The sequence below is a fragment of the Canis aureus genome, chromosome X, assembly GCF_053574225.1.
Source record: "Canis aureus isolate CA01 chromosome X, VMU_Caureus_v.1.0, whole genome shotgun sequence".
Lineage (NCBI taxonomy): Eukaryota > Metazoa > Chordata > Mammalia > Carnivora > Canidae > Canis > Canis aureus.
This window is the reverse complement of record NC_135649.1, coordinates 86,062,787-86,087,935: the sequence shown is the minus strand read 5'-3', so window position 1 is coordinate 86,087,935 and position 25,149 is coordinate 86,062,787. Positions and strand designations below refer to the sequence as shown.

The following is a 25,149-nucleotide window of genomic DNA, read 5'->3' as shown; positions in this document are numbered from 1 at the left end:
CGAACTTAGCATCACAGCAAATAAATGATACATGACAAGGAATAGGAAAGAAGTCCCAAAGAGCGCTTTATTTTTTTATTTTTACTTTTTAAAGATTTTATTTATTCATGAGAAACACACACAACCCCAAAGAGTGTTTTAGAAGAGCTTTATAAAACAAAAAGCTCGAGATAAGGTGATAAACCTGAAACTAATATAACACTGTATGTTAAGTAACTGGAGTTAAAATTAAAATTTATTTTTAAAAAAGATAAGGCAATACAATAACAAAATAAGAAAGCTTTGGAGCTAAGGAAATAGTCTGTTACATGCAGTGTATTTTTTTCCTCTGACCAGATTTATTGAACATAAGAAAATTCTCTGTACAAAGTGACCTGGACCTGCTGCTTCAAAACATGATCTTTTTTTTTTTTTAAGATTTTGTTTATTTGACAGAGAGAGAGCACAAACAGGGGTAGCAGCAGGCAGAGCGAGAGGGAGAAGGAGGCTCCCCCCTGAGCAGAGACCAGGACATGGGGCTCAATCCCAGGACCAGGACCCTGGGATCATGACCTGAGCCGAAGGCAGATGTTTAACCATCTGAACCACCCAGTTGCCCCAAACCATGATCCCTTCTTACTAATATTTTGATAAGTCAGTCCATTGACTGTCAAAAAGCAGCTTACTCTAAAATTAATAGAAAAGTGCCCAATGCACACTAAATAAATGGCCTGACTACTTTAGTAGTTGTACAAGATAATTGATATTGGTAGGATCAAGCCCCTATGACGCACTGCTGGAGAACTGATATCAGACGTCAAGAAGCCATTTCATGCGCTGCCACTGCAATGCCTTCATGTTCCTGGATCATATTGTTCCCATTATCTGATTCTAGACACACCACAGGAATATCAGTGGGGGCTGAGGTCAGCTTAGCTGCTTGCTGAGCTAGAACAGGTATCACCCCAGCATGCTCATCTGACAGGGTCCCCCAGCTGCCCAGATTAATCCTTGTGAATCTGTGCACAGGACTCAACAATGGATTCTTCAGTGTGTCCTTCAAGTGCTGCTCCAAGGGGGCCTCCACCCCACCCGTCGACTACCTGGCTCGGGATCCCCCATGCTGTGTATTTCAATGTTCAGAAACAGATCTGTGTTTCCATTTCTGGCAATACTAGATGGTAGATATTCTTCAAAACCCCCAACTAGGGGACATATATGAAGCCTGGATGAAAATACAACAAATTCCTTCTGTCTGTCCATCTGTCTATTTACTGAAACAAACTCCTTTAAAATATACAGCTGGATTTGAAGGCAGTAAAGAACTCCAGGGGTCCAAAGATGGAGGGGATGCTGTGAACCAGAGTGATGAGCAGACGATGATGGTGCTGGCTGCCCTGCCCAGATTGAATCATTTTTGGACCTTGGTAACCAGGAGACTACTGGGCAGAGTTTACTAAAAAACAAAACAAAACACAAACCAAACCAAAACAAAACAACATTAAAAACTGGGGATCCTGGGTGGTGCAGTCTGTTAAGCATCCAATTCTTGGTTTGGGCTCAGGTTGTGATCTCAGGGTCATGAGATTGAGCCCCGAGTCTGGCTCCACACTTAGCAGGGAGTCTGCTTCAGATTCTCTCTCTCCCTCCGCCCCTCCCCACTCCCTAAAATAAATAAAAATAAATCTTAAAAAAATTAAAAGTATTTTTTTAAAAAAGGGAAAGTGATATGTGATGAACCAGGAGTCTATGGAAGTCTATCACCAGCAGGACCAAGAAAGAAGCCTGAGGCCCAGACAAGTCTGGAATCCTTCTGGGGCTACCCACTCAGTGAAATGGCAGGAAACAATCCTCCTACCAGCAATGGAGATACTAAACAGTTTGATAGACTTGGACTCGCTTAGAGTGAGAAAAAAATCTCCCCTTAGTTACAGGCGCTCCCTCTCACAGACCAGGGCTGGAATATCTGCTTTCCCCCTGCACTGACAGAAGCTACAAATGACTCTCCAACTGCCAGACCTAATGGACATTTTTCCCTCCTTCCCCTTGTGGATTGTCCTGAGGCATTTGACACTGTTGTCCATCAGTTCTTTCTAGAAAGTCTCTAGTGTCCTCACTTCAATAGCATTGCCCTCTCCCGGTCCTCTTTTCACTCCCCGGGGATAATGTTCCTCTGTCACCTTAATGTTCCTCCCCTGATCTACTGGATTCTTTCTAGGGTGCCACCCTCAGCCCATAACTTATCACATATGGCTTTCCTTTTTAAATTTTTAATATTATTTATTTATTTATTTATTTATTTATTTATTTATTTATTTATTTATTTTTAGGTTTTTATTTATTTATTCACAAGAGACACAGAGAGAGAGTTAGAGGCAGAGACACAGGCAGAGGGAGAAGCAGGCTCCATGCAGGGAGCCTGACGTGGGACTAGGATCCCGGGTCTCCAGGATCACACCCTGGGCTGAAGGCGGCGCTAAGCCACTGAGCCACCAGGGCTGCCCTAATTTTTAATATTAAAAAAAAAAAGTAAAGTAACCTCTACACCCTATGTGAGGCTCGAACTCACAATCCCAAAATCAAGAGTCTCATGCTCTAACAACTGAGCAAGCCAGGTGCCCCACTGCATATTGCTTTCTGATTGATCTTACGTGATCTCATAGATTTAATCACACCACTTTTAATCTGCATCCTTGCCCAGAACTTTAGAGTACTTTATCCAAATTCCTGCTGTGCAAGCTCTCTTGGATGTTCCCCAGATACATATAACCCCAAAAGTCCAAAACAAAGCTCATCAGTCTTTCCCCTAAAATGTTCTCTATCTTTCATCTACCAAAGGACACAGAGCTGGAACCCTAAGGATTATACTAGAATTCTCCTCTCGCCATCCAGACACTGAGCCCTGGTAGTTCCACTTACTAAATATACCTCAAACCCACCACCCATTTCCCCAGCCCTGCTACCACTGCTTCAGTTCAAGCCATCTTTTTCTATAGATCGTTGCAAAAATCTCCCAACTGGGTTTTAGCTTCTACTCATGCCGACTTCACATCCATACCCAGTGCCACCTGAATGACTTACCTAAATGGTAAATCTGACATTGTTAAATTTGTTTTCTATTTTTATTCTTTTTTAAGATTTTATTTATTTATTCATGAGAGACAGAGAGAGGCAGAGACATAGGCAGAGGGAGAACCAGGCTTCCTGTGGGGGGCCCCGATGTGGGATTCGATCCTGGGACCCAGGGATCACGCCCTGAGCTGACTGCTGAGCCACCCAGGCATTCCTGTTTTCTATTTTTAAAAAGTATTTTTATTTTTTATTTTAATTTTATTTATTTATTTATTTATTTATTTATTTATTTAATTTTAATTTTGAAAATAGTTTTTGAGACATAAGTGACCTATAACATTGTGTGTTGCTTTGATACATTTACGTATCACAATATGGCTACCACCATGGCTTTAGCTAATACCTCTATCATATGACATAATTATCATTTCTTCTTTGTGGTGAGTGCATTTAATATCCAGCCTCTTTGGAAAAAAAAAACAAAAACAAAAACAAAAACTAGTCTTTTGCTAGTCTCTGAAGCATATAATATTGTTGACTATAATCACTATGCTATGCATTAGATCTCCAGAACTTATTCAGCCTCTAGTTACAAGTTTGTACCCTTTGATCACTATGTCTCCGATTGCTCCATCCGCCAGCCCCAGTAACTACTACTTTACTCTCTGTTTCTGTAAATTCAGCTTTTTTAGATTCCATGTATACTTAATACCTCGAAATACTGTCTTTCTCTGTCTGGCTTATCTCAATAAGCTTAATGCCCTTGATGTCCATCCCTGTTGTTGCAAATGGTAAAATTTCCTTCTTTCTTGTGGCCGAAAAAGATTGTATATACATGCCACACTTTTCAATCTTGGAAAATAGTATATATATACAATGGTGTATATATACCACACCTTTCGTATGCATTCATTCACTGATGGACACTTAGGTTCTGTCTGTGTCTTGGCTATCATGAATAATGCTGCAATAAACCTGGGAGCCCAGATATATTCTCCATCTGTTTTCCTATCTTTTGGATATATACCCAGAAGTGGGATTGCTGGATCACACGGTAATTATATTTTTAATTTTTTCAGGAACCTCCATACTGTTTTCTGTAGTGGCTGAATCAATTTATATTCCCACTGTCACTTTCTTTTTTAAAACCCTTGCACACTGCCTCATTTCCTGCCAAGCTGTAGAGCATGGCATAGCTGGCTTGGAATAGCAAAAAAGCCCTTCGTGAGCTGGTCTTTGGACAGCTGTCTAGTATCTTTCCATACCAACTGTGCCCAGCACGTTCTTCACCAGCAGTTCCAGTGCGGCTTGCAGCAAGCCACGCACAGCGTGCTGTTTATTATCTCTAGGCCTTTGTTCATGCTGTCCCCTCTGCCTTTCCTGCCTCCAGCCTCCTGGTCAGTTGTTATTTGTCCTCCTCGTCACGCCCAGGCCCTCTCTTCCAAGAGAACACGTCCTGTTACCATGGTCCCCTATGCATACCACCAGCATAAACATTTTTGTCCCTGTATGTTTTTCTCTCCAACTGAGCTGAAAGCTCCTTAAGGGAGGAGACCCCCATCTTGCTCAATGTGGCATCTTAGCATATAATAGACACTCAATACATGTTTACTGTCTGAACTGGAACTGAAACACAGAAAGTAAATATCCGTAAATCAGGTAATGACATATTGATCTTATAAAAATGAGAAATGCTCTTTAAGAAAAAAAACAAAACAAAAATCTTTTTCAAGGAATACATCAAGGTATGAAGAAGAAAGTGGTAAATTCCCCAGAGTCCCAACATTTGGAAAGAGCCAGCAGCAACAGATCCAATGACGGAAACAGAGACTATAACAATCCAGGCACCCTGAAATAATTTCCTAAGAATACAGTTGGATTAGATATGTTAGATCTAATAGGGTATGTGAACTGAAATGACACTGTACTGCAACTTGAGGAAAATAAACAAAACTGGAGTGAATCTGGAGGAATATTCTGAACCATCCATGAATGTTTCCACACCATGAGCAACATTAGTGAGCTTTTAAAAGTGATTCAAACTCCCAAGCAAATGATCTGCATTTGGTAGAGTAGTTAACAACTTCAATTACTGTGTAACTTTGGGATTGGTTAAGGTGTTCCCAGGAGGAAAGGAAAGTTTTACTCAGAAACAAAATGTGTTGAGTTAAGCAATGGGGAGTTCAAAAACAATTATTATTAAGAGCTTCACTGTTTTTTTTTTAACTGTGCAAAATTGGTTTTCATTACTTTCACTCTTGGTTCAATAAAAAGGCTTTTAAATTGGCTCTTTTTAGAATTTAATAAGCTCCTTAAAAGCGATGCAAATATTTCCTAAATCCTGAAATAAGCTTTCTACTGCATTCAGATGTGCCCATCCAAAAAGTTTGATTGCAATCAATAGAATTTAAGAGATGCTCCTAACTGAAGGATTACTTAGGGGGAACATTACAGAATATAATGTAGGAGAGCCACCTTCCCTGCTTCTCAGGAGCTTACATTCTGGGACAAACATGTTCTTTTGTTCTGTAAATATTTTTCACAAAAGGTGATAACGAGTCTGGCACTGGGCAGTACACAGTAGTGATGTTTCTGTAGCACCAACAGTAAATAGAGACTCAACGGGTCACTACTATATAGTTACATAGCTCAAATATCTCATCTTCACCTTTATGGCAGCATCAGTACCAGAGACAGGAAAATCATAAGAGGAACTAGGTTGAGTCAGTATTGCCAAGACTTTTTTCAGTTGCCTGGTCTCACAACTTCAGAGCAAATGGCAGTTTCTGTTTTAAGTAAATTGATCGGGGAATCCTTTTGAGGAATTCACAAGAAAATAGCTAGTCCTCCATCCTTCCAAATCCAGCAATTGGTTTTGGCAATTGGTTTCTCGACTCTGAACCAAAGGGTTCTGCTTTGTAGGTGCTTTCTACAGAGTGATCAAACAGTTAAAAGTCTGGACTCTGGAGCCAAGCTATCAGAGTTTCAATCTCAGCCTCTCCCCCTTAAGAGCTCTGTGATTTTGGACTACTCCACATCTTTCTGCTTCCATTTTCTCATCTTTATAACGGGGATAATACTACTATCTATTGTAAGGGAGCAAACTTTGGTATCCCAAGCTCTATTGCTTATTTCAAGCTGGTTATTTTTAAGAGACCATGGACACCCTTTTGTAAGAGACATTTACATGTATAAGGGAAATCTCCATTTGTAATGGATCTCCCTCTCTGTAGCAGGAAGAGGAGGATATCTACAAATCTCTAGAAACTCTGTGGAGAAGGGAGGGAGTTAAATCTGCATAACAACCTTACCCTTCATTACTGAGTTTTTCCTGGTACCCTTATAACTGACTCCCATCTCTTTTGTTTTTAGCTCAAGATGGTTTTTAAGGTGATGGCTTCAGTCATTTGTGGGAGTTACTCAGTTTTCCTGGGTCTCTCCCATAAACACAGGAGGCATACATGTTGTTAAACTTGTGTTTGATTTTCTCCTGTTAATCTGTCTCGAGTCAGTTTGATTTTTAGACCAGCTGAAAGAATCTTTGATGAGTAGAAGAAAATTTTTGCTCCCCAATAGTATATAAGGTTAAAATCAATAGTAAATGCTTGGTAATTTGTAACTATCTTATTTTCCAAGGGAGGGAATGGAGAGAGAAAAGGGCCATGGATAGAATAGGAGTTAAATGAACACACTTAAGAGGTGGGAGTGTGTGTGTGTGTGTGGGGGGGGGGGGGATGATGGGAGAGGGGGAGGCAAGAAGGCAAGCCAGAGAAGAAAGTAGAGAAGGGGCAGTGAAACTGGAAGATGGATAACAGGGTGGTGTCCTAGAAAGTAGGGAAAGACGAAATCTCAGGAAACAGGAAGGCAACAGCTTCAGACACTGTAGACAGTTTAAGAAGGAAAAGACCACTGTATGTAGGAGGTTCTTGCTGAACATTAACAGGTCAGCACCACTAGTCAATATTCCTTTCTTGTTATGTGGTTTGCTTTGAAATAGTATAACTGTTAGCCCTTTGCTGGAGCGGGTGGGTGGGGAGTTTTTCCTCTACCCTTCTAGGTTCTTAGTTGAGACCTCCTCCTGCTCATGATAAAAAGACAAATTAACAGGAGAAAACAAAGATACATTTAATAACTATATACCACCTGTACACATGGTAGAAACCCAGGCAAACCGAGTAACTCCCTAAAATGGTCCAAGCCACCATCTTAAAATATCACCTTCAGCTAAGATAAAAGAAATGTTTTGGGGTGGGGGAGCCAGTTATAGTAGGTGACAGTAAACAAGGGTAGGGTTCTTGTGAAGATTTAAGTCCCTGCCTTCCCCACTGATCAGTTTCTAGAGATTTAGAGTCCTCTTCCTCTTCCTGGTACTGAGAGGGAGACACCCTTACAAATGGAGATTTCCCTTATACATGTAAACATCTCTCACAAAAGGGAAGCTTTTGCTCCCATTTCAGAGCTTCTTCTGTATCTACAGTTTCTTAAAAATAACCAGCCTAAAATAATCTTTATGCCATAAAGGCATATTTTGGGGTGGCATGTTCTGCTCCCCTTTATCTGCTTCCTCCATGATCATATTTGGTCGCTTTCTAAAAAGGTAAAATATTGTGTAACCACATACTGTCTGGCTCTATAGCAAGAGCTAGAGCAATGATTCTCAAGTTCGCATTTTCAAAATGCCAAGACATGTAGTTTTTATAATAATAATACAAACTCTCTACCATGATGATGACTAATAATAATAATCAAGAGCAATTTAGCACCGTATACTTTTTCAAGAAATTTTCAAAACCATGATCCCATTGAATTACATCTCAGAGTACCACAATGAATATAAGGTCCCACAAACATATTTAAATTAAGCAATGAACCAAAAAGATGCCTAGTAATTCATTTAATATTATGTGACAAACTGTTTCTGGGTACACGCTTTTTGCCACATGCTAAGGTAATAATCTGGGAACTGATGGATGGAAAGACCTAGTCCTGACCTCAAAGTTCAGAAGAGAAAGAGATAACCAACCTTAATGTAATGTGATCACTCTGTGGAAGAGCAAGACATAAAATACAATGTGGAAAAAATAAAGGACCCACTTAGCCTGGGGGAGTTTAGAAGGTTGAACTGAAGAGGTAACATTTGAACTGAATCTTGGAGGCTGAGTAGAGATTTGCTGGGTGGAAAAGAGAGAAAAGGAAACCTTGCTTTTTAGAAAGTAGTCAGGTATTTTGACATCAAAACAAAATATCCCTAAAGGGTTGTGCAAACCTACAGACTTTCTTGCTAAGACAATTACAATATTCAGACACTTTAAGTTTACACAGAACCAGATGGCCTGGGCAGCCAGGTGGCTCAGCGGTTTAGCGCCGCCTTCAATCTAGGGTGTGATCCTGGAGCGCCCGGATTAAGTCCCACATCAGGCTTCCTGCATGGAGCCTGCTTCTCCCTCTGCCTGTGTCTCTGCCTCTCTGTCTCTCATGAATAAATAAATAAAATCTTAAAAAAAAAAAAAAGAACCAGCTGGCTTATTTGGAAGGAAATTTTTTTAAATTTATTTTTTATTGGTGTTCAATTTGCCAACATATAGAATAACACCCAGTGCTCATCCCATCAAATGCCCCCCTCAGTGCCCATCACCCAGTCACCCCCAGCCCCTGCCCACCTCCTTGGAAGGAAATTTTTAAAAAAATTTTTATTGATTGATTCATGAGAGACACAGAGAGAGGCAGAGACACAGGCAGAGGGAGAAGCAGGCTCCATGCAGGGAGTCCGATGTGGAACCCTATCCCCAGTCTCCAGGATCACACCCTGGGCCCAAGGCAGAGGCTAAGCCGCTGAGCCACCCGGGCTGCCCTGGAAGGAAATTTCAACTTTTAACTATATTTTGTTTTGTAGCACTGTGTGCCTAACAATGAAATATTAAAAAGAAAAAAGCGGGTTCTATTTTAACTGGATCTTTGCAGTGCACCAAAAGAGGAAGGAAGATAGGCTACAACAGGGTCTGAGAATATTCAGTAAGAATAATTTTCATATGAGATCATAAAAGCGTCTGCATCTGGTGTCTGAGGGTGTGTCAGGGATCCCCAAGACCACAAAATGTTTGATAATTCACTGAGAGGACTCGTAGGACTCAGCATGTAGTCTGGGCTAAGATTTATCATAGTGAAAGGACATGAAGCACAGTCAGCAAAGAGAAAAAACACACAGGGAGACCAGGTGCAATTTTCCAAAAGTCCTTTCCCAGTGGAGTCACAAACAAGTTACAATAACACGTGTGAAATGTTCCCAACCCTGAAAGCTCATTAGAGACTGAGCCCCCAGGGTTTTTATTTGGGGGTGGTCACGTAGGCACCCCTTGCCTGGCACGTACCCAAATTCCAGCCTCTCAGAAGGAAAGCAGGTGTTCAAGCATAAACCTTAATGTTTGCACAAACTGTTTAGGCCCAGCGAGCCACTCTTATCAGTTCTGGAAATGGTGGGAACTCTCCCGAAATTCAAGTTCCCAGACTCCAATCATGGGCCAACCTTGAAAGGAGACCTTTCTAAGGATAAGCAGTTAGGCATCATATCTGTGTTAACTCTTTTCTGTAGTAGGGGCAATATTTTTCTCGTATTTTTCCTCCCCACAGGTTGTGTCATTCATTAGTCCAGTCTTTTAAGATCTGAAGCAATGGCCTATGAGTATGCATACTCTTTACATATTTGGGCTTGAGGGTGTGTGTGTGTGTGTGTGTGTGTGTGTATGTGTGTGTGTTTTAAACAGTCATAGTACCGAACATGGCCTAGACATTTTAAGACATTTTAGTTGCAAATATTTGCAAATATTTGTCTGGCTTTCCATGGCTAATACTTTTGAAGTCCTTAACCAGATGAGTAATTACAAGAAAGTATTATGGCCTAGTGTCAATGTTCTATTTTAAAATCATTCTTCAGCCATTAAATTTTCTTCGCTGGCTCCTAACATTGGTTTTCTACATGCGAGTACTCAGGGCGAGAACAGTAAAACACACCGCTGAACAACATTTCTTCTTTACTCCAGTCACAGTTGTTTCTTTAAAGTCCACACCTCATCTGTCACATGTGGAACAGTAACTACATTTTTAGTTTGCTTGTGGCTCTGATTTTTACTTTTCTTTCTTGGTTTGCTGTGTGCTTTTTGTGTATGTAACACATAATCCTATATAAAAGCAAAATCAAAGCTTCTCAGGCAGGTAAGTATTTGAAATCAGTGATAATCACATTTTATTCAAATGAATGTTTCACTTCCTGATAATTCTTCTAGATTATCTGATGCCCAAACCTTACAAATCAATTACCTTCAACTTTTACTCCTGGGAGATTATTTCAAATAATGAAACTTCCTATATATGCTCTTCTTCAGATCTTTATCCCCCAAAACTTATTTTGATTGATTATGTATTTATTTTTTATTTATTCTTGGAATAAACATTTATTTAATGTACATCATATGCCTTCTAGGTGTCAAGTACACAAATAATAAAGAAAACAAGGTCACAACCTTCAAGGAATTGAAAGTCTAATAGGAAAATCAAACAAATTTTAAACCTTACAAATATCTAGAAAACATCTGGTATACAAGTGTAGAAGAGGAAAAATTTTTATTCTACCATTCTAGGTTCTTTTGGCTGGTCTATTAAATTGACATATTAAATTGACATAGAGAGATGAACAGAAGAAAAGCAAACTTAATTTTGTACTTATGGGATCCCCACAAGTACATGAGAGGCCCAAAGATAGTCAGGCAATTGAGATTTATATGTCATCCTGAGCTAAGGAGAAGGGAGCAGGGTCTGGGGCTTCAAAGCAGAGGAAGTAAATTTATAGGAAGATGAGATGAGCAAATGTTTGGTAAACAAATATTTGTCATGCCAGGTAGATGCAATAGGACACAGAGAGGACTTGGAACAAACAGACCCTGGTGAGCCCCCCCACCCCCCTTACCACACCTAGCCCAGACTCTTTGTAGCTATCTCTGGCAATAGCTCTCTTCCTGGACCAGGCCCTCTCTCTAAATTGTTAGAGGCAGTTAGGAGGGAGCTAAAAAACTCTTCCTGAGTCCTTTGGGTCTTGATTAGGACAATGTTAGCTAATCCCAATGGGGGATTAGGAGGGCCTGACCAAAGGATAGAATTACTCCTAATTCAAGTCCACATTTTAAGCTGTATTCAAAACATAGAGACTATGATTGGTTTGGACAACATATATAAAATGCTATCTCTTGGGATCATCTTGAGTAACATATATATTGTCTAGCAAAGAGTGGCCAGTCACACAATACATGCTTTGTGTCACTTCCCTTTCACCATCCCCTATAGAACACACCTTGAACTCGGGGCACCTGGGTGGCTCAGTGGTTGAGCATCTGCCTTTGGCTCAGGGTGTGATCCCGGAGTCCTGGGATCGAGTCCCACATCGGGCTCCCTGCAAGGACCCTGCTTCTCCCTCTGCCTATGTCTCTGACCCTCTCTGTGTCTCCCACGAATAAACAAATAAAATCTTTTTTTTAAAAGATTTTTATTTATTTATTCATGAGACACACACACACACACACAGAGAGAGAGAGAGAGAGAGAGAGAGGCAGAGACACAGGCAGAGGGAGAAGCAGGCTCCATGCAGGGAGCACAACGTGGGACTCGATCCCGGGTCCCTAGGATCAGGCCCTGGACTAACTGAAGGCAGCGCTAAACCGCTGAGCCACCGGGGCTGCCCCATAAATAAATAAAATCTTAAAAAAACACCTTGAACTTTTGTTTCCTTCCCCTTATTCATGTGCCGCAGGCTGCTCATGATGGCAGTGTGGGTGTGGGTGTGAATGTGAGGAACTAGTGATGGTGAGGACAAGTTAAGAAGCTTTGATGGAAAGGAGACTGAAGACCATATGAGGCAAAAACCAAACCAACCAACCAACCAAACAAAAACACCTCTTTATGGGGCATTTTTTTTTCCAACTAATTTTTGCATTTGAAAAAAAAAAATGTGAGTTGTAAAAAAGGACCAATGCCAAAGTCCATTTAAAAAATTGAAAATTCCACCCTATTCTACTCCCATCTTCATGAATAACCAGTGCTAAGAATTTGTGTATCTCGGGATCCCTGGGTGGCGCAGCGGTTTGGCGCCTGCCTTTGGCCCAGGGCGGGATCCTGGAGACCCGGGATCAAATCCCACGTCGGGCTCCCGGTGCATGGAGCCTGCTTCTCCCTCTGCCTGTGTCTCTGCCTCTCTCTCTCTCTCTCTCTGTGACTATCATAAAATAAATAAATAAAAATTAAAAAAAAAAAAAAAAAAGAATTTGTGTATCTCTTTCCAGAATTCTTTTATATACCAAAACACATATACGCACAATTTGGTTGTTTGGTTTTACAAAATATCACATTATACATACTGTTGCGCAACACACTTTTTCCACCCAAATATATCCCTTGGAGATCGTTCTTGTTAGTACATGAAGAGTTAACTTGTTCTTTTAACCAAGGTATAGAATTCCATAGTATGGCTAAACTGTACATTTAAACAATCTCCTACTGATGGACTTTAAGATTGTCATTACTATTATTATTTTTATTATTATTACAAAGTACTATAATTGCCATCTTTGTGCATTTATCTTTGAATGAGCGTACAAGTATTTCTGCATTATAGATTCCTAGAAGTAGAGTCAACAGTATATATTTCAAACTTTCATAAATAACATTGGGTCTTTCTTTAGCCTAGTGATTCCCAGTGGAGTGAGAGAGACCTGCCTCTCTGTGTTGCCTGGGAAACTTCTCAAAACCACCTGTGCCCACTTCCCCTGGGCCATCCAGACATGCTCACCCCCAGCAGACTGGTAAGTAGGGAAAGGGGGAGAAATGATGTGTATAGTTCCCTAGGTGATTTTCCGCCATGCCTTCCTCTCTTGAGGACCATTGCTATGGCTGCTCTAATTAGGAGATTGATGCTGTGAGTTAATTCCCTTCCCACCGGAGAGAATTGTTGGCCACAATCCCTGCAAGAGAAAGTGTTCCTTTAATATTTGTGAACCCTGTATTCTTCCAGAAGCAACTCTTTTTTCCCTAGAGTCAACATCATTTACTGTGAACATCTCCCTGTTCAAAAGAATAGGTCAGTGATGGTCCCCAGAGCAGGCCTCCGGTCAAAACCATATTTAAGTACTTACAGCCAAAGGGCCTGACTTGCCTCACTTCTGTCCTGACCACATACTCTGGGCAACTTTCTGGAACACTCATCAGTAAGAATGTTGATTTTTTTGGGAAAACAAAAAAAGTAAATAGAGAAAACAGTAATGATTGCTCTCAGCAATATAGGAACCGAGAATTGAACATAAAAGGCAAAAAGAGGGATCCCTGGGTGGCGCAGCGGTTTGGCGCCTGCCTTTGGCCCAGGGCGCGATCCTGGAGACCCGGGATCGAGTCCCACGTCGGGCCCCCGGTGCATGGAGCCTGCTTCTCCCTCTGCCTGTGTCTCTGCCTCTCTCTCTCTCTCTGTGACTATCATGAATAAATAAATAAAAATCTTTAAAAAAAAAAAAAAAGGCAAAAAGATTGTTAGCTCTCTCAACGACTTGCAGATGGACAATTTCATGTTTCTGTAACTTCTCTGAAAAAGAAACTTTAACCTAAAGGGGCAACACACTTTACTAAAATTCAAAGGCCCAAGATTTAAAAGAAAGGACTAAGCTTTAAGAACTGCGTTATTGGTGAACCCTCTTGCTCTGTCATAGACCCCAACAATTAAAACCAGCAAAAGGGGCCTGGGTGACTCAGTACATTAAGCCTCTGACTCTTGATTTTGGCTCAGGTCATGATCTCAGGGTATTGAGATGAAGCCCCTCACGGGGCTCCCTGCTCAGCACAGAGTCTGCTTGGGATTCTCTCTCTCCCTCTCCCTCTGACTCTCTTCCCCACTCACTCTCCCACCCTCTCTCTAAAATAAATAAACAAATAAAATCTTTTAAAAAAAACAAAACAGAAATAGACAAGACTGCTTACCTCGTGGTCTTACTGAAACCCATTGTGCTTATTTATTATCACACTTTCTTGAGGCATTGACAATTTTGCAATGACTGGAACATTCCAACCACCAGAACGGAAAAACCCTGATAGCAACAGAATGCCTAGGAACCACACTTCACGTGTCCCCTTCTCTGTCCATGATCATGGGCTGAATATATAACACCCTGACCCATGGTCATGTGCTCTCTGCACACTCTCTTGCACATGCCCCTTGAGCCTCTCTCTATAAAACTCTAGATGTCCATCTTGCTGGTAGAGAGGCGGTTGTTAAGATTTGAGCCTGCCACCTCCCCCGGCTGTTGGAACCCAAAATAAATTTCTCCTGTTCTCTTTTCCAAACCCGAGTTTCTTGAATTATTGGCTTCTCTTGCAATGAATTTATCTGAGTTTGTTCCGGCAACAGTGTTGGCAAATCAGCCAGGAGCTGGGCTTTTGATGTGTCCAGCCCCCTGGGGATCCCCAGAATGAAGCAGGTGGCAGTGGCAGTGCCAGGGCCCACCTGTTCGTTTCCTGAGTTAGTGGCTGTGATAGATCAATTACATGATTAGTTAAGAAGAAAGAAAAATGGAAGGTGGGGATATTAAAAAAAAAAAAAGTTTTCAAGCACAGGAAACACAACAGTATAGAGGATGATCAATAGCTGCTCTGTTTTCACCATGAATGAGTCCCTTAGACATAGATTTGAATGACACATGAAGGCAGATTTACTGCATTTCTTTTTTTTTTTTTAAGATTTTATTATTTATTCATGAGAGACACACAAGGAGAGAGAGAGAGAGAGAGAGGCAGAGACACAGGCAGAGGGAGAAGCAGGCTCCACGCAGGGAGCCTGACGTGGGACTCGATCCCGGGACTCCAGATCACACCCCAGGCCAAAGGCAGGCACTAAATCGCTGAGCCACCCAGGGATCCCCCCTACTTCTGACAAAGACTCGCTCCTTGACCAAACGTGAGTCAGGCTCCTCTGGGCACTCTTCTCAACTAGGCCCGAAATTTGTTTTTTTTTTTTTTTCCCTTGGTCCACTGAGATTCGTTTTAATAAGAACCCTGCTAGGTCAATTTAGCAAAAATCCCCACTCTCAATATCAGGTCAAATTCCTCATCCCTCACCCTCCATATTTTATTATTCTGGTCTGCCTGAAGGCAGGAATCCTGTCCAATCAGTTTAGCCAGAATGTTCCTTACCCCTGATGTTACTCCTTCTAGTAATTTTCTGTCCACTTACCCCTACCCTGCTCCTTGGCCATCATCTCCACTTGTCCTTTGTATTCAGAGTTGAGCCTAATCTCTTTTTTCCTGTTATCCGCACGCCCCCCCCATCACCACTGTGGTCCCTCTTAAATAGAAGGAACACTTTATGTGAAGTTATTAAGAAAAACACAGTAAATAAAGGTAAGGTTGTTATGCAGATTTAGGTCATTGCTTTCTTCATTGTTAAGAGTTTCTAGAGGTTTAGTCATTCTCCTCTTCCTATTAAAGAGAGGGAGACACCCTTGCAAATGGAGATTTCCCTTATATATGTAGAAGTCTTTTTCGGAAGGTTAACTTTTACTCAGTTTTCAGAGATTTTCCTATGTGTGCAGGAGGGTTCATTTTTCTCCACATTCTCACCAGCACTTGCCATTTCTTGTCTTTTTGATTTTAGCCATTCAGATTAGGTGTAAGGCCATATCTCATTGTGGTTTTGATTTGCACTTCCCCGATTAGTGCTGTTGAGCATCTCCTCCTGTCTCTGTTGGCTAAATAAATCTGTCTTAGTCCACTATAACAGAATACCATAGATCAGGTGGCTTATAAACAGCAGAAATTTATTTCTCACAGTGCTGGAGGCTGGGAAGTCCAAGATCAAGGCACCAGCAGATCTGGTGTCCAGAGAGCCTGCTTTCTGGTTCACTGACAGCTATCTTCTTCCTTTGTCCTCACATGGCAGAAGGGAACAGGGAGCTCTCTGGGATCTCTTTATAAGGGCACTAAACTCAATCATGAGGGTTCCACTTTTGTGATCTAATATCACCTCCCAAAGACCCCCACATCCAAATACCATCATATTAGGATTAGGTTTCAACAGACATAAACAGTTAGTCTATAGCATTCCATCCATCCAACTGGAATGGTATGTAGCCATTAAGATGACAACTGGTCGTGATTGGCAATAAAAAATCTATCACATATTGTTCATCAAATATAACAAGTCATAGGACAACACATAACATATGATCCCTGTTATATAAAATTATACACATAGGGGTGAAAATGTATAAGAGGAAACATCATTTTCACATATCAGAGATGTCCTAAGGCCTCGACTTCCTGTTTATATAAAACTTGCATCATTGGGAGACCAGAAGTTGACTTTGTTCCCTGAGGAAAGGACTCAATACTTTTCCTAAATGTCCTGGAAAAATTTAAAAAATCATCAAAATGCTTCGTTTACAATTGTATGCTTTAGTCCCAGAGAGTGTTTGCCTATATGAGTATGCCCTATATGATGAAGAATTTGAAGTTTTATTAGGAAGAAAATCAGTTCTTTTTTTTTTAAAGATTTTATTTATTTATTCATGAGAGACACAGAGAGAGAGTCAGAGACACAGGCAGAGGGAGAAGCAGGCTCCATGCAGGGAGCCCGATGCAGGACTCGGTCCCAGGACCCCGGGATCATGACCTAAGCCAAAGGCAGGTGCTCAACCACTGAGCCACCCAGGTGCCCGAAAATCAGTTCTTTAAGTGGCACACCTTAATTTCTCATTTTGGACAAGTCATACAATGCTATCTGAAGACAATGCTACATTTGGATTCACATATTCAAATACTAGAACCTCCAGATTTTTTTTAAAAAATAGCCCAAGAAAAGTAGGGACGGTTCATTTTCTCTGAAAGTGTCCTTATGTTCTATGTCTCAAAGGTGGCTCCTATGGCTTCAGGCAGACCCTTTCATCCTGTCACTGAGCCCTGTTACTTCCTTGGGTTCTTTCAGGACAACTTCTTTGTTACAAAAATAGAAGTGTTGGCCAAACTATTTAACAGCAACGGTGTACCAGCCTCTAAGTTTGAGCTTCAGTATAAAAGGAGCGCTATGTTTCAGGAATTCATTTTAAAGTTTCACCTCTTGGTAAAATATTCAGTGTGCTTTGGGATATCAAATCCCCTATGGGGTTTGTCTGTTTCACAGGCCTCTGAACTCATGTGTTCGGGGAAGAAAATATCAGGCAAAACTCGAAGCTAGAATTTAGACTGGAGAATATAATTGTAGATAAGATTTTAATGGCACATGTTAATTGCTAAGAGACCTGGGAGGGCCCCGTAGAGTATGCAGCATCCAGAATAAATGGCTAGAACACAGCATCTAAAAGAATCAAAGCATCCTCTCGTACCCCCATCCTTTCCAGTAACTTTCATATATTTTGCTTCTGTATCTCCCTATAAATGGTGAGCACATTGCTGCGTTATTGGGCAGTCTTGAGTCGTCTAAGAGAAGCTCCTCTGGTTAAAAAATAATAATGCCATTGTTCCTTCTGTGCATGACACAGTAGCTTTACCCTCTGGCAAAATGGTGTCTGGGTTGCCTGCAGCTCTCATATAGGGGTGCAGGGGTAGATACTCGAGCCCTGCAGAGCCACACTGGCCTCATTTAAGGCTTAGTGCTAAACACCAAGTTAGCTGGCGCATTGGTCACTGCAGAGGTCCATGGTCCCCAAGCATCTATACTTCATTTGCCTTCACCCTTGGCACTTCAGTGCACACCAGCCTGACTTCTACTTCCAGCACCTTCATTTCTTAGGCTGAGGGCATGCTCTGACCACCAGAGCCAGCTTTCCCTGCCAGGAATTAATGCCCCATCCCCTCCTAGCAACCTCAAAAAATGATGGACAGGAGTTGACCACATATAAATACAACTTTAAGAGAGTAGATCCTTTTTTTTTTTTTTTTTTTTTTAAGAGAGTAGATCTTAAAAGTTCTCACCACAGGAAAAAAAATGTAACTATGTAAGGTAACAGATGTTAATTAGACTTATTGTGGTGATCGTTTTGCAACGTATACAAATATCGAATCATTATGTTATGCGCCTAAAACTAATATCAGTTTATATGTCAGTGATAGGTCAGTTAAAAAAAAATACATCGACTTTCTAGTCCCCCCCCAGGCAGAATAATTCATTTTCCAAAGTTCCCCCACAGGGCTAGGACAATGACCCACAGTAACAACTCGCCCAATGATGGACTATGCTTTCTGTTGCTTTCTGTTCTCTGCCCTCCTTTCCCACTTCTCTGGGATCACCTTCTGAATAAACTACCTGCTTCCAAATCCTTATTTCAGGATCACTTCTGGGAGATCCCAAATGAAAACACAAACAGTGATGAAGTGCAGGAAGGAAAGCAACCAATATCCCCTTGGGTCTTGGGTCATAAAGATGGGGGAAGACAAGCATAGCCTTTGGAATCTGACATGGCTGGATTCCAATCCCGAGCTGTCTATATCCGAATTCTGTGACTGCCCAGGTTTATATATTATCTCAGAGCCTCAGTTTACTCACTGGTAATGTTCTCCCCCTTGGGCTGTTGTATTTGACAAGATAACAGGTGTAAAGGGCTCGGAATATGGGATGAATTTGGAAGTGGATGAGATTATAATGACTGCAAACCCCCCAAGGCCTGCCCCCCAGGCTACAGGATGAAACATAAAGCTATACTTTCCATAGTAAATAGCTTCCCAAAGAGAATATTTTTTCACACTTAAGGGCATTGTTCCAATTTCTCCCAAACACTCAACGTGGAAACACCCCCTACTCCGGCCTGATTCCTGCAAACGATATCTTTTAACATCTAAGAGATGAAAATTCACCAAGTTTCTTGAGAGGTTAATGTCTGCTCTAACTCATCACCTGAAATCAAGCCGATAATCCTCAGTCACACAGATCATGTGGGATTTTTTTTCCACATGTAAATATACGTGGGGGGAACAATAAGCCCATCACATAGAAGTGGTAAGCTTTGGGGAATGTGGGGAAGTGTGAAGAATATCTCTCATCCGGGATCCCTGGGTGGCGCAGCGGTTTAGCGCCTGCCTTTGGCCCAGGGCGCGATCTTGGAGACCCGGGATCGAATCCCGCGTCAGGCTCCCGGTGCATGGAGCCTGCTTCTCCCTCTGCCTATGTCTCTGCCTCTCTCTCTCTCTCTCTCTCTCTCTCTGTGTGTGTGTGTGACTATCATAAATAAAAATTAAAAAAAAAAAAGAATATCTCTCATCCCCAAGGGACCCCAATGTCCACTGTGATCTCATCCAATCCCTGGGGGGTACTTGGGGCTTGTATTTTGAGATTCACACCCATTGTGAAATCAATTATGTTTATTACTGCTTTGGTGTGTTTTAATGGTGAGGATACCCTCATCTCCCTTAAGGGCTGAATCATAAGGATGCTTTGAATTTGCACTGTACTTGTACTCCTCCAAGTGTGTCAATACATGGTATCTTATTTTATTTTGTATTCCAAAAGTTCTCACATACAGAAATTGGTCCTTTTTCTCAATCAGAATTTTTGTAAGCTGTTCCACACTTCTCCTGGTTATGTCCCTCTGGGATTTATAAACCAAATAAATCCCTCCCCCATATTAACACCTTTCAATATCTGCAGACCACAGCCATGGCCTGTTCCCTTCCCTCCTTTTGTTCTTTTATCCATCAAATTCACCTCAAACTGATTTGAAAATCAGGGTTGGGGAACTGGGTAAAAGCGCCATAAAGCACCATAAAACTCCATCGGCAGTGTCTTCACATAGATTTCTACATTTCCTCATCCGTCTTTCCTCTGATTTCTTATCAACATTTTTGTGCCCCTTCTCTGGTTTCAAGAGAAAACAAATATTCTAGGTCAAAATGTCAGCAACACCACAGTACGAAAGAAAATTTCAACCCTCGGGCCTGTAAAATCTAAGACAGAAAGAACTCCAGCCGTCTTGGACTGTCTCTCTCCTCCATTCCTGGTTAAAGCCATTGCAATCCTTTGCAACATGTCCACAAAAATCAAAGAACACAGCTAATGTGGATTTAGCATTTCTATTCCTTGTAGTCCATTCAGACATCTTAATCTGACAGGCCTGACGGCTGAGCAGACTTCCCTGTAACTGTACACACACACACACACACACACACTCACGCACATACGTGTCATTCTGCCTCTCTGCACTTCACCATCCCATTCTCACTGCGAGTCTGGTCTCCACGTGACTGTGCCATAGCCAATCTCCCACCAGGCTGTGTCCTAGATTCAGCTTCTGCCTCAATTAAGGAAACATGGGAGACAAAGCAGCACTTATTTTTAAATTAAAAAGCCTCCCGGCTTCCTCCCTTACAGACTGCCCTGAGTGTGCTGCCCTGATCAAAGCCGCTTTGAACACTCCTCTGTCTGGCAGGCAAGGGAAAGGAGGTTGCCTGTAGAAACCGTTCATGTAAAACATTAGAGCATCAGGAACATGGGAGGGGCCAAAGTCCGTGTGGAAGAGGCTCATAAGTTTGTCTTGGTTTCAGGAGTTCTCGAAGGCCATGATTAAAAACAGAAGGTCCGTGGTTCTAACTCTTTTTACTTATTCTAATTCTTACAGGCATTTCTTACAAAAAAAAAAATCATTCCTTCCTTCATTTGTTTGTTTATGTATTGCTTTTTCCTATCCTTGTCCACTTTAATTCTTCTCTTTTTTCTTTTTAAAGTAATCCTCCCACACAATATCTTTCTCAAAAGATTCTTTTGTTCCAGTTTTTATTACCCTTCCCAGTCTTTTAACTGCATTCCTTGCTTCTCTTTCTAGTCTAAGAAAAAGAATCACTGACCGATTTGTCATTTCTTACCATTTCTCACCCCCTCTAAAATTGACTTGAAAAAAAAGTGTTTAGAGTGGTAGGATTCATAATAGACCCAAATTGGAAACAAGGCAAATATCCATCAACGGAGAATAAACAAATTGTTATCTATCCATACAATGGAGTATGACTAGCAATAATGAAGAAACAACTACTGATAAACACAACATGGGTGAATCTCAAAATAATTGAACAAAAAAGAAGCTACACAGAATGGAGTATGTACTGTATAGTTCCATTTAGATGAAGTTCAGGAATAGGCAAAACGAATCTGTGGTGAGGGCCATCAGAATAGCCTTGTGGGGAGATAGATTATTGAACGGAAAGAGGCCTAAGGGCACTTTTGGGAGTGATGGAAGTATTCCTTACCTTGACAAGGGTGTGTTTTACATTTGTCAAAACTCATCAAACTGTATGCTTCAGATCTATGCATTTCACAGTCTAAATGATGTCTCCATTTTAAGAGATATGTTTTAAAGAATTTTAAAAAGGAGGTAATTATTAACTGTGGCACTTACATTATGTGGCTTATAACATCACTATTTAAAATAATTTTTCTGGGGCACCTGGGTGGCTCGGTTGGTTGAGCATCTCCTTTCAGCTCAGGTCATGATCCTGGGGTCCTGGGACTGAGCCGCACAGAGGGCTCTCTGCTCGGTGGGGAGCCTGCTTCTCCCTCTGCCTGCCACTCCCCCTACTTGTGCTCTCTCTCTCTGTCTCTGTCAAATAAATAAATAAAACCTTTTGTTTTAATTTATTTATTTTTAAAGATTTTATTTATTTATTCATGAGAGACACACAGAGAGAGAGAGAGGCAGAGACACAGGCAGAGGGAGAAGCAGGCTCCCCACAAGGAGCCCGACGTGGGACTTGACCCTATGAGCCTGGGATCAGGGCCTAAACCAAAGACAGATGCTCAACCACTGAGCCACCCAGGCATCCCAAATAAAACCTTTGTAAAAAATCATTTTTCTGAAGACCAATACTGTGGGAAAGTTCTTAAATGTGAAAGGGGCAGGATGCAAAATCCTACGTAAGAATGGCTCAGTTTTTCATAGGGAATGTTTCCTACAGCATATGCCTGGAAAAAATGGAGGAGTTAAAAATGATTTAAAGTGAAAGCACTCCTCTTCTTTCCATATAAGAAGTTCTGCCTTCCTAAATGTTTGATTCTGACAGTTACACAGAGCAGGACCGTGAAGAAAAGGCAATAATTCTTCCAGAGAACCACAGGCTGTAGCTTTTTGTCTACTATGGTCACCCAAAGGGTTGTACGGCCTTGCCTGGAAAGTGAATGGATCCTGGAAGTCTGCTTTGTTTTCTTCCCAAAGTCCCTCTGTTTGGTTTAGCAAATCTCTCACTTGCTTTCTATTCCTTTGTCCAAGTGACCAGAACCCTGTTAGCCTGCCCTCCAGTGGGCTGATGACCCATAACTCCCTTCCTTCCTTTTTTTTTTAAGATTTATTTATTTATTTTAGAGAGAGAGAGAGCAAGAGCACGTGCAAGTGGGGATGAGGGGAGAGCAAAGAGGGAGGGAAAGGAAGAGGGAATAAATCCCAAGCAGATTCTTGCTGAGCGTAGAGCCTGACAAAGAGCTCATCCCAAGACCCATGAGATCATGATCTGAGCCAAAAACCAAGAGTCCAATGCTCAACTGGCTGAGCCACCCAGGAGCCCCACCACTGGTTGCTTCTTAAACCAGATGTGGTCAACCATGATATCCAGGCCATAGGCACAGGGTTTTCTAACCTTCACTAATCTAAGTAATTTCAGAAAAAGTGAAATAACCGTGGGAGAACTAAGATTCCTGCAAAATGCAACTGACAAGTCCACAGTATTTTCAATAAGCACTGATGGGGGTGGTGGGGCTTCTTCTTCTTTTTTTCCGCCCAGATAGAGTTTAGCAGAAGAAGGTGCAAAACCTACAGGAAGTGATAAAGGGTTTATTTTGGTGATTCTTAGACTTTTTTTTTTTTTTCCCCGGAGAGGATACAAAGAAGCTGATCACTCTTAAAAAGAAAGAGTAAGAGAATAGGTCACAGGTGAAAAGAACTAAAGCACGATGGGGTCTTTGATGCATACCAATCAAGAAGAAAGTGAATTAAAAAAAAGCATAAACATTTGAGAAGGACAAACTACATTTTCTCATTCTGTCCTTATTCCTTAATTCACTGATGAGTATATCTTTAGGAAAGAATCAATCCTCATTTTTGTGGAGATAGAGGAATACTTGTCTTTGAATGACTACTTTAATTCCTCTTTGAGGAAGGGGTGTTCCGGGGATTGAAATGAATAAGTAGAGCACAGAGGATTTTTAGGGCAGTGAAGATCTTCTGTATGATACTATCATGATGGATACATGTCATGATATATTTGTCCAAACCCGTAGAATGTGGAACACCAAGAGTGAACTCTAATGTAAACTATGAACTTTGAGTGATAATGACATGTCAATGTAAGTTCCTCAATTGTAACAAATGTACCCCTCTGGTGGGGAATTTTTTTTTTAATTTTTATTTATTTATGATAGTCACACACACACAGAGAGAGAGAGAGGCAGAGACACAGGCAGAGGGAGAAGCAGGCTCCATGCACCGGGAGCCTGACGTGGGATTCGATCCCGGGTCTCCAGGATCGCGCCCTGGGCCAAAGGCAGGCGCCAAACCGCTGTGCCACCCAGGGATCCCTGGTGGGGAATGTCGATAGTGGAAGTGACTAGGCAGGTGTGGGGGCAGTTGGTATGTGGGGAATCTCTGCACCTTCTTCTCAATTTTGCTGTGAACCTAAAACAGCTGTAGAAAAATAAAGTCTTTAATAAAAGAAAAACCTATAAAGAAATATAATAATAGTAATTTCTAAAAGAAGTGCTGTATTGGGGTAGACACTGTTATTTACATACACAGTATCTATTTCCCTCTGTCCTTCTGAACAGAACCCAATTCTGTTCAAGCATCCTCCTCACCTCCACAGAGCCCAACTGACCCAAGACCCCTTCCTTAGCTCCAGTAATAGGTCTTGATTGCTCTCAGCTATTCAAGGCAATTGCACTACATTAGCCAGTGATTGGTCCAGAAATCCAAGTTTAAAGGCAATCAGTGGATGGCCTTCCCCAAGCAACTGCACCCATGTGACCTTAACCCACCTGATCACACTGTAGGAAAGGACTTTTTGGCCATGGTTCGGGGAGATGCTTTCTTGTCATCTCCCACTGAACATGATGAGCATGCTGGTACTGGCAGCCACTTTGCGACCATGAAAGAGGTCAGACTGAGGACAACAAAGAAAACAAACAAAAACACATGAAGGAAGGCAGAGCTAAGAGAACTGAAAGAAGGAAAGCAGAGTGCTGCTCAAATGGTGCCTTGAGCTTGCATTACCATTGGGCATTTTGACATTTTTAAGCCGGTTTAAGCCTTATTTCTGTTACCTGCAACAGGAAATAATCTGATACAGGTTTTCCCTACTTGAGGAGTATATGTTGGTTTCTACGGCATTTTTTTTGCTCATATAGATCAATAATTACCTTGGCTGCACTCTGTAGCAACCAAGTATTTTCAAAATCCATCACGCGCAGTTAATTGTGTCAGTCATTAGTAATAAAGCTCCAATAAGTCTAACCAAGATTGTAAACTCATAGGGCTTGATAAAATCTGCCAAAATGGTCAGTCATTTATTTACTCATCCAACAAGGAATTATTGAGAACCTAATATGCATCAAGCATTAAGTAATGAGAAGTGTGCTACACCCTGATTCTGTCCCTTTAAATTACATTTGAGTACAAAGAAAATAGGGCAATCTGTGATTATGCATATATTCATTACAAACTACTGCACAAATATTTGGCTCATAACTATGAGTTAAATGGTATGACATTTCCATGAGAAAATTAATTACTTGAACATGTGCTGTATAAAATATGTCAAATCACTTATTTGGATGTTGTAGATTGCACATTAGTTTTTAACCAAAGGAAATACATGAGAAATAAACATAAAATGCACACTCTATGTATTGTAAATGTCATGTTATGCCCAAGGGCCTCTTGCAAGTGAACAATTCTTTTCTGGATGAGGAGAGTGGTGTCTGAAAGATCATAAGATCACAGATCCAAAAAAGAGAGTCACGTTGCAATGGCTTCTTCATGCATTTAAAGGTTGCACCTATTGATAATATGTCTATTTAAAGACTATGTTTCATACAAATAGCTATGTGTG

At 41.2% G+C, this 25,149-nt stretch overlaps 1 pseudogene; it reads right to left on the bottom strand.

The window, feature by feature from the left end:
- Nucleotides 1–796: 796 nt before the first annotated feature.
- LOC144308932 (ragulator complex protein LAMTOR5 pseudogene) lies at nucleotides 797–24,499 on the bottom strand (annotated as a pseudogene).
- Nucleotides 24,500–25,149: the final 650 nt, after the last annotated feature.